This window comes from Balaenoptera borealis, assembly GCF_965194805.1.
Source record: "Balaenoptera borealis genome assembly, chromosome: 15".
NCBI classification, from domain to species: Eukaryota; Metazoa; Chordata; class Mammalia; order Artiodactyla; family Balaenopteridae; genus Balaenoptera; species Balaenoptera borealis.
Window position 1 is genome coordinate 4,893,071 of NC_138871.1, and position 10,248 is coordinate 4,903,318.

The following is a 10,248-nucleotide window of genomic DNA, read 5'->3' on the forward strand; positions in this document are numbered from 1 at the left end:
AAGTCATGTGTCGAGCAGCCCCATGAGTGCTCCACATGGAGAGGTACCAGAGCTTTCTGACAACAACCCACACCAGTGAGCTTGGAGGGAGGTCTTCCAGTTGCATTCAAATCTTCAGAGATGACAACTTCTAGCCAACAGGTTGACCACAACTTTATGAAAGACCCTGAAGTAGAACCACCCAGGTAAGTCACTCTCAGATCCCTGACCATCAGAAATATGTGTGAGATAAGAAGTGTTTACAGTTTAGGCTACCAAATTTTAGTCATTTATTATACAGCAATAGGTTACTAATAGTTGATAATAATGTGTCTATCACCATTTTCCTTGTGAATCTATTGACAGGAGGTAGAAGTCTGGGGTCCTTATTAGCATGAAATGGCTTTCGTTCAAAAATACAACTTCTAGTCCTACTTAAGAGGCCTTTTGCTATCTGTGTTGTCAGGAAGCTGCTTCACTGTATCTCTTGGGTTTCCCTTATCAGAGGCAACTTCCTATGTTAGAGATTGTTCCACTGTTCTTAAAAACACTCCTTCCCTAGTCTAATCAGATAAAGTTTCTTCTCTGCTACATGCTCACTTTATATATTCAACAGATTATTGCCTGTGTATCAGAAGGAAGCAAACAGTGTTTTATCACAGGAAGCAGCATTTCATCATGCTGCCCTTGAAATACTGGTCAGCAGGGGCATCTGAGAGGACTCATGAGGACAGGTCTCTGTGGGCAGTGAGATGACCCACATGTGGGTATCAGTAGCACAGCAAACAGGCAGCAGATGTCGCAGGAGGAAAGTCAAGGGTTCAGAAGAGCAGAGGTCAGGGGCTGTGGCTCGGGCAGGGAGTCCATGACTTTGGGTTGACAGTCTTTGACTTGATCAGAAATGTTCTCATCTTGATATGATGTCTCCTCTAGCAGCCTTTGCTCCCTGGAATCTCACACAAATGCTTTAGCTTCTAACACAGTGAGAGTGTGAGAGGACATCTGATGTGTAAGTTATGGTCTCAATACTCCCCTGTGTGCTGGCCTTTCTTCTCTGGGGTCTCAGTTACAGCCCCTGCCTTCTAACTCTGTAAGAACCTAAGAGGAAAAGCCCAACTGTAGGTCCTGTTCTCATTCATTCCTCCTGTTTAAACAAATGCCAACATTTTCTTTCATGGCCCTACATCTTCTAAAACCTAGAAATCTAGAAGCTTCCATCTGGGGTTGGTAAAAATTTAAATGTGTTTATCATTTGCTGAAATTCTCCAATCCTGTACTTGTTCTCAGATTATCTTCTGAGATCAAGTCCAGATATTCTGAAGCATTCCAAGAAAATTTAGACTTAGGAAGGAAAGAGGGTTAGGATTAGGATTAGGATTATGGAGGGAAAAAAAGGTAATTTCACAGAAACCACAGTCATGCATTTTCAGGATGTCACTTTAATCATCCGCTTAAAATTGTTTTCTCAATGTCCTATACAATTCTCGTGAAATCAACTTCCCTAATTGATAACACATTTAAAAAAACAATTTGCCAATATACTTGTGCATTACATAGCACATAATATGTAACAGATACTGCACTTTTGTCTGAAGCACAAAGCAATAGAATATTGGGGTACCAGACTAATTTAAAAATCATGTATTTCTGACTATTATGAGTAATATTCAGTGAAGAAATTTTGAGTATTTCTGAGTATTATCCATAATACTTAGGATAATCATTTTAAACATGCTCACATATTTCCTGTCAGCCCTATTTCTAAGAATGTGTATGTGAATACAATTGTGCAAGGTATATATAATCATGAATAAATATTTTATATATATATACACATACAACAAAAAGATGTAAAAGAGACACAAAACAAGTAAAAGGAGAATCCTATGATGTTTCTAGAGAAGACTCAATAATAAAAATCATAATTATTTTGGACTTTGACAAAATAATTCTAAAATTAAAATTAAAAAGAAATAAAAACAGCAAAACTAACTTTTTATGCAATGCTCATGTGTGCTAGGCACTGGTTCCGTCCGCCATAATAATCATCATCATAATAAACTAATAAGGTAAAGACTATTATTACCCACACTCTCCAGGTAAGGAAACTGTGCCACAGAGAAGTGAGTGTATTTGCTGGGCCACCTGCTAGTCAGCTGGGGACCTGGGATTTGAACCTGAATGCTATGAAAGTGAAGCCTGCTCTCTACCTGATGTCTGCATGGCTTCTCGACTTTCCAGGAATGTTTGAGACCGGCCACTGAAATGTTAAAAAGCAGTAAAAAGTTAAGGGAATGGATGATTTATCCTTCCACATGTTTTCTCTTGGGCCTACTGTTGTCCAATTAAGTTTCAGTAATTAAAATAATATGGAAAAAAGAAAAAGAAAAACAAATTAAAAGCAAAACAAAACAACATAATATGGAACAGCCACAGGAGGAGACAGCTTAATAGAACAGAATGGAAAATCTAGAAACAGATCTAAATATTCCTAAGAATTTATCATAAGATGATAAAAAAAACACAGCATATCAAATCTGGGGAAAAGAATAGATTCTAAATAAATGGTGTTAAGACCATTTTAGATTTATTTAAGCATTGTAAATGTTTTAATATAAGCATTATAAAATATATTACAAGCCATAGAAAAATCAAGTTCAACTGATGAAAAAATTAAATTCCAGATGGATTAGAGATTACACAGTAAAAAATGTAAAGCTGTAAACAAATAGAATATAATATTTATTTGATTACGCAGTGGGAGTAATATTGGCTTTCTAAGCACAATAATACATATAGAAACCAAAACAGCAGAGATCAAATCAATTTCATTACATCTGAATATATTATAAATATACAGCAAGCAAAAGGCTGGGAAAATATTTGAAAATTTGAAAATTTATATATAGCTTATATATATAGCATATATACATATATATACACTCAAATATATACATTCTATACAAGTATATTTTATAAATCACTAACAGGAAAGAAAACAACTTAATTTTTAAGATAGGCAAATGTTATGAACAGGCAGTTCAAAAAAGAAGGTATAGGAGTTTTCAATAAGCTTTAATAGAATATAATGCATCAAAAAGTGAGAAATTCAAATTAAAATCAATAAATACCATTTTCACTCATCAAATTGTAAAAACATTACAAAATTATAATATCCAATACTGACAAAAAGTGTGGGGAGATTATGGATGTATAAACTGGTACAAGTTTTCCAGAGGATAATTTGGAAATTTATATCAAAATACTTTAACTTGGTAGTGTGTTTTCTATTAATATATTTGAAAAAATCATGGATGTTCAAAAATATTTAGCCTCTCATTGGCAGTGTTGTGGACAATAATGGGAAAAAAACTAAATAAACAAATTGAACAATTGATTAAATATCTATGGTACTTCTAAATAATAAAATACTTTGCAGTCATCAGAAATGATGTAGGCTAATCATATTTAAGAAACAGGAAATGTTTGTGACATATTTTAAGTGTTTGAAGAACAGGTTTTCTGATTTTCACTTCCAGCCAAAGTGGTGTAACAGGGACTAGATTTACCCTCCTTTCTAAAACAATTAAAAACTGCACAAGATATATGAACCAATAGCTCTCAAGATACTGACGTCAGGCAATAAATGATATTGAACTCTGAGAGATGGGAGAGAGCCTGAGATTGCCCCACTCCACTGCCTGGAGTGTTTCTAGGCTATGGCACTGGGAGGGAGAGAGAGATGGAGCCCAGGAGTGGCTCTGAGTTGAGGGTCAGAACTGACAGTCTGGAAAGCCAAGGTAACTAGAGTTCAGAAAGCAGAGTACCAACAAGCAGAGCACTGCATAGAGAGATCTGCAGAAGGTCCCTTCAGTTTCTCAACTGAGTACCAATCAGCTCATGCTTATGAGGAAATTATCTGAAGCCAAGGAAAGAAACACCCCAAAAGATTAGAGGGAATAATCATCACAGTTCATATAGGGCCAGGAATAGTACCTATTCCCACATTCAGAATAGAAAATGATGTAATTCATGAGTTGTCATATAGGCTGTTTAGAAAGATTTTGTCTCAGTAGTAGTATAAATTAACCTTAGACTAAATGCTGCTCTGGTTACACCTAAAAAAATTTAAAAGACCCCAAAAATCCAACTGTTTCAGTGCAACTTAACACTGATTCAGAGCATAGATAAAGAACAGTTATAGGGATACAAAAATATTCAGTATCTAGCAAGTCAAAATGAACATTCCCTGACATCCAAAGATTATCAAGTATATAAAAGAGCTGAAAAATACTACTCAATGAAAAGACAAACAATTAAAACTGACCCAGAATTGACATACAGGGTAGAATTAGTAGAAAACATTAAATCAGCTATTATATCTGAATTTCATATGTTTCAAAAAACTACATGAAAGACTGAAAGTGTTAAGCAGAGACATGGTAGATACAAAAAAAGACCCAAAGAGAACTCCTACAGTTAAAAACTAAAATATTTCAGATGAAAAAAATGCAAGGTATGTTAATAGAGGCTACACAAAATGAAACACAGAAATAAAAAAATCAGAAAAAAATAGAGCATCAGGGAGGTGTGGGAAATTTTCAAGGTATCTCATACAAATGTAATTTGAGTCTCTGAAGGAGGGGAGCTAGAAATGGGACAGAAAAACGTTATTTGAAAAAATAATGGCCCCACAATGTTGCAAATTTGATGAAAATTATAAAACCCCCAAGTCCAGGAAGCTCAGTGAAACTCGAGAATGAAGAGCATGAAGAAAAGTACCCCAAAAGACACACCACAATCAAGTGATAAAGAGAAACTTTTAAAAGTCATGGGGGGGAAATCATGTTACTACAGAGCGACAGAGATTATATCAGATTTCTTATCAGAAACAAGCAAGATGGTAGTGGAACAAGATCTTTAAAGTACCAAAAAAAAAAAAAAAAAGTCACCTTAGAATTCTTTACCCAGTTAAAATATTGTTCAAAAATGAATGTGAAATAAAGACTTTTTCAGACATATAACAATTGAAAAAATTCATCAACAACAGAAAAGTGTTATGAGAAATTTTAAAGGAAAGCCCTTCAAACAGAAAGAAAGGTACCAGACAGAAATTTGAAACTGCATGAAAGAATGTGGAGCACCAGAAAAGTTAACTATGTAGGTCAATATAGAGATTTTTATTTCTTACCATTTAAATCACTTAAAAGATAATTGATTGTTTTAATTAAAAATGATTACAATGCATGTGCAGTTTATAATATAAGTAGAAGTAAAATATATGACAACAATAGCACAAAAGTCAGAAGAGAATTGGAAGTATACTACTGTAAATCTCTCATTCTATAAGTGAACTGGTAAAATAATCACTTCAAGGTAGACTGTGCTATTTAAACATGTATAGTATGAAGCTAAAGAAACCACTAAAATAACACAACAGAGTTACAGTGAATGAGTTTACAAAGGAGGAAACTGGTATCAAAGAATATGCAACTATTCAAAGGAAATCAGAAAAAGGAGAAAAGAGGAACAAAGAACATTTGACTCAAATAGCAAACACACACAAAGCAAGAAGAGAGTTTTAAACCCAACCATATCAATAATTACATTAAATGTAAATGATCTAAACACACCAACTAAAAGGCAGAGATTATCAGATTGGATTAAAACAGGAAAGCCGAACATTATGCTGCCTACGGGAATTCAACTTTCAATAAATAGGTTAAAAGTAAAAGGAAGAAAAAAGATATACCATATTAATACCAATCAAAACATAGCTAGGATGGCTATATCAATATCAGACAAAGTAGATTTTAGAGCAAAAAATATACATATTACCAGGAATATTAATTATCAAAAATGTTATTTCATGATAAAGAAGACAATTCATCAAGAAAAGATAATAGCCCAAGATATTTATGCTTCTGATGATGGAGCCTCAAAATATGTGAGGTAAAACTGCAAGGAGAAACAAAGAAATCCTGAATAAGAATCAGAGATTTCAATATCCCAATTTCAGTAATTTATAGAATAAATAACATACTGGTAAGGATATAGAAAACTTGAAAGACTTTGTCAACCTATTTGACCTAATTGACATTTACAGAACTCCACCCAACAGCAGCAGAATATTCATTCTTCTCAAATACATATGAATCATTTACTATGATAGATCATATTCTGGTCCCTAAAACAAGTCTCAATAAATTTAAAAAGGTTCAAGGCATACAAAGAAAGTATGTTAATGGACAACAATGGAATTAAATCAGAAATCAACAACAGAAAGGTATGTAGAAAATCCTCAAATGTTTGGAAACTAAATGACACACTTCTAAATAACCCACAGATCAAATAAGTCAAGTGAGAAATTAAAAACTATTTTGACTGAATGAAAAAGAAAACACAATATATCAAAATCTGGGAAGTGCAGCTACAGTCTTATATAGCAGAATATTTACAACACTAAATGCCTGTATTAGAAAAGAATGAAGGGCACAAACCAATATTCTTGGCTACCACTTTAATATATTAGGAAAAAAGAGCAAAGGAAACACAAAGTAAGCAGAAGAAAGGAAATAATATATAAGCATGCCTCATTTTATTGCACTCTGTGAATATTGCTTTTTTTACAAATTGAAGTTTTATGGTAGCTCCGAGTCAGCAAGTCTACCAGCACCATTTTCCAACAGCATTATTTTTTAATTAAGACATGTACATTTTTTAGACATAATTATTCTGCACATTTAATAGATTATGGTATACTGTGAACATAACTTTTATACACATTAGTAAACCAAAAACAAAATCACGTGACTCACTTTATTGTGATATTTGCTTTACTGCAGTGGTCTAGAACTGAACCCAAAATATCTCTGAGATATGGTTGTAAATCAATGCAGAAAACAATGAAATAGAGCACAGAAAGGCAATAGAGAAAAATCAGTGCAACTCAAAGCTGGTTTGTTGAGAAGGTGAATAAAGTTGATAAATCTCTACCCACACTGATTGGGGGCAAAAAAGAAAGGGCATGCAAATTACTAGTATTAGGCATGAGAGAGTTGACACCACTAAGTTTCTACAAATATTAAAAAGATAATATGAAAAATAAAAATACTAAAATAATTTTAAAAGAAAAAAGAAAAAGAAATGACCTATTGATACATGCAACAACATTGATGAATTTCAAAATAATTATGTTGAATGTAAGAAGCTAGGCAGAAGAGAGTACATGCTGTATGATTCCATTTATATAAAATTTTAGAAAATGCAAACAAATTTATGGTAACAGAAAGAAGATAGTGGATACCTGGGGATAAGGTAGGAGAGGCAAGAGCCAGGAATTTCAAAAGGATGAGTGGAAATTTGGGAAGTAATGAATATGTTCGTTGTTTTGATTGTAGTGTTGGTTTTATAGGTTTATACATATGTCAAAACTTATCAGCTAGTACAATTTAAATATGTGCAATTTATTATGTCAACTATACCTCAGTAAACCTGGGGGAAAAGGTTTCAAATGGAATATAAATTAGGATCTCAACTTATAATAACATGCACACCTGCAAGTACATAGGTGTACACATATACAAATACATACATGTATACATGCACACACACACACACACACACACACACACAGAAAAATTTCTAGGAAACAATACCTCCTAAGCCTTGGCAATGGTTATCTGCATGAGTAGGGGTGCAAATGATTTTCGTTTTCCTTTTTTTGTCCCTCTGGATTTTCTATTTTCCTACAATGATATGTATTGTTTGTGAACACGTATTATAACAAATACATTTCTGACTTTAATTTGTGAATATTGGTTTTATCACATTTATACTTCTATATATTATGCCTACATGACAGTGATGATGAACATTCTTATCTCCAGCCTGGGAAAACAGACCTGTATTACTGTAAAGGCAGACCCAAGAACATATACAAATCCAAAAGTTATGCTGTTCAAAAGTCAAGGATATAGCCCTAGGTCAAGGATACCACAAAAGTTAAAAGGTGATTCAAGAACAAATACTCAAAAGCAAAAGCTAACCCTCATATATCCCTATTTACCTCAGGAGTTTTCTTCTTTCCTGAATTCACATACACATGCACACAAGTACACACACATTTTAAAGATATTCTCAACAAGGAAGCATTGGCAAGCTTCTGAATTTAGACTCTGAGACATGTAAGGTCCAGAGAAGAATATGTCCCAGATAAATACCAGAGGTTATTCAACCCTTCTTGTAGTTCCAGGCAAAATTACAACTAACCTAATTCAGACAAAGAATCTCCTTATTTTGAAGATGCCAAGGAAGTTATGACATAATGTATGCGTCAGTAATGACAAATGTGGTCTATTGTTTCTCATGGGAAATTCTCCCTCCAGTACCTTCTGTAATCTATTATAACCATTTTTACTCTCTGTTCTCCAGTTTTCTCATGTATTTTAACCTGATTGCCAGTGATTATGACACTTCCATTCCTGGTGTCCAAGCCCACTTTGGCCGAGACCAGGGATGAACATAAATCCTAGTTTCTCAATAAGTGCTAAGATGACCCATGAGACAAATGTGCAAATAGGACAATTATTTCTCATTCAACTTCTAATTATTTACTATAGAAACTTTTATTATGCATGTTCTATATTCCAAGTCCTATATTAGATATTAAAGAATAAGAGGGAATAACAGATAATTCCTATCCTCATGGAGATGTATTTAGACTAGTAACCATGATAAAATGCTCAAGAAAGCATTAAGAAAAATATACAATTATCTTTACATAAAATTTTAAAATTTTGTGTCAACACAACCTTAGGAATAGCAATATCTTCCCAAACCTATGACCGTCTGGGTTAACTGTTTCTTATCTATAATCTAAATAAATAAATCCTTAAACAAATTAAGAAGGCAATGAAAACTGGAAGAAAAAATAGGCTCACTGTATACGTCAGACTTTAACATCCTTAATACATTAAGAAACTTTATCAGTCAGTATGAAAAATAATTTTTAAAAAATCAATAAACTCCACAATTTACAAAAGAAAAATCTAAGTGACCAATAAGTGCATATAAATGTTTTGAGGTGTAGTACGAAAAATACATTTTAAATAACTATATTTTTAATCTACCTGTGAGGTGATAAAAAATACATAGTTTGGTCTCTGTCTCCAATTCCTGGCAGAGCTCTTAAAACGCTTGTAATTTCCTAAGTGATAAGGGCACTCGGAACATCTTCTGTTCTAATGAAGTGACTCTGAGGGGGCTCCTGGAGGGCTCCTGGATGGGCACTGGTCACCAGAAAGACCAAGCCATGATTAGAAGCTTGGAATGATCAGCCCCACGCCCATACTCCAGAGGGGGAGGGGGTGGAAATGCAGTTAATGATGGATCATGCCCACGTGAGGAAGCCTCCGTACAATCCCAAAAGAAGGGGGTTCAGAGAGCTTCCAAGTTGGTGAACACATGGAGATTCAGGGAGAGTGGTGAGCCCAGAAGGAATGCAGAAGCTCTGTGCCCTATGTATACTTTGTCCTATGTATCTCTTCCACCTGGCTGTTGAGTTACATCCTTTTAAAACAAACTGGTAACCTCATAAGTAAAATGTTCCTCTGAGTTCTGTGTGCAGCTCTAGCATATTAATCGATCCCAAGGAGGGGATCATTAGAACCTCTCACCTATAGCCGATTGGTCAGAAGCACCGGTGGTGATAATCTGTACGTGCAACTGTCATCTGAAGTGGGGGGGTGTATGTGAGGGCCATCTCTTGGGACCAGCCCTCAATCTGTGGAATTTGATGTTACCTCCAGGTTAGATAGTGTCATAATTGAGTTGAATTGTAGGACACCCAGCTGCTGTCTAAGAATTGCTTGTTGGTGTGGGAAGCACCCACCACACCACACACAGACACACGTTGGAATTGGGTGCTGAATCCTGGTTGGTATGAGAACATTTTACTACCACACTGGTAAAAATCAGAAAAACTTTTAATGTTCTGCTTCTGAGTAAAAGAGTTAACTTTCCAGAACCCACAGTTGGTTGGAGAGCCTAATCAGAGAGGAAGTCTTGTGTTTCCTGCACCGAAGTCCCCATTAGACTGGTGACATTAGGTAAAAGAGCATCTGAGTTTCTCAACGCCACTCCTCTTACAGCTGACACTGAAAGGCCAACTGTGAAAATGAAACAGGAGATTTTTGAACACTGTTTCCTTTAGCCTGCCAAAAAGCCAATATTGCACTTTTAGAAACTCACCTAAAGTGCCATCAGATA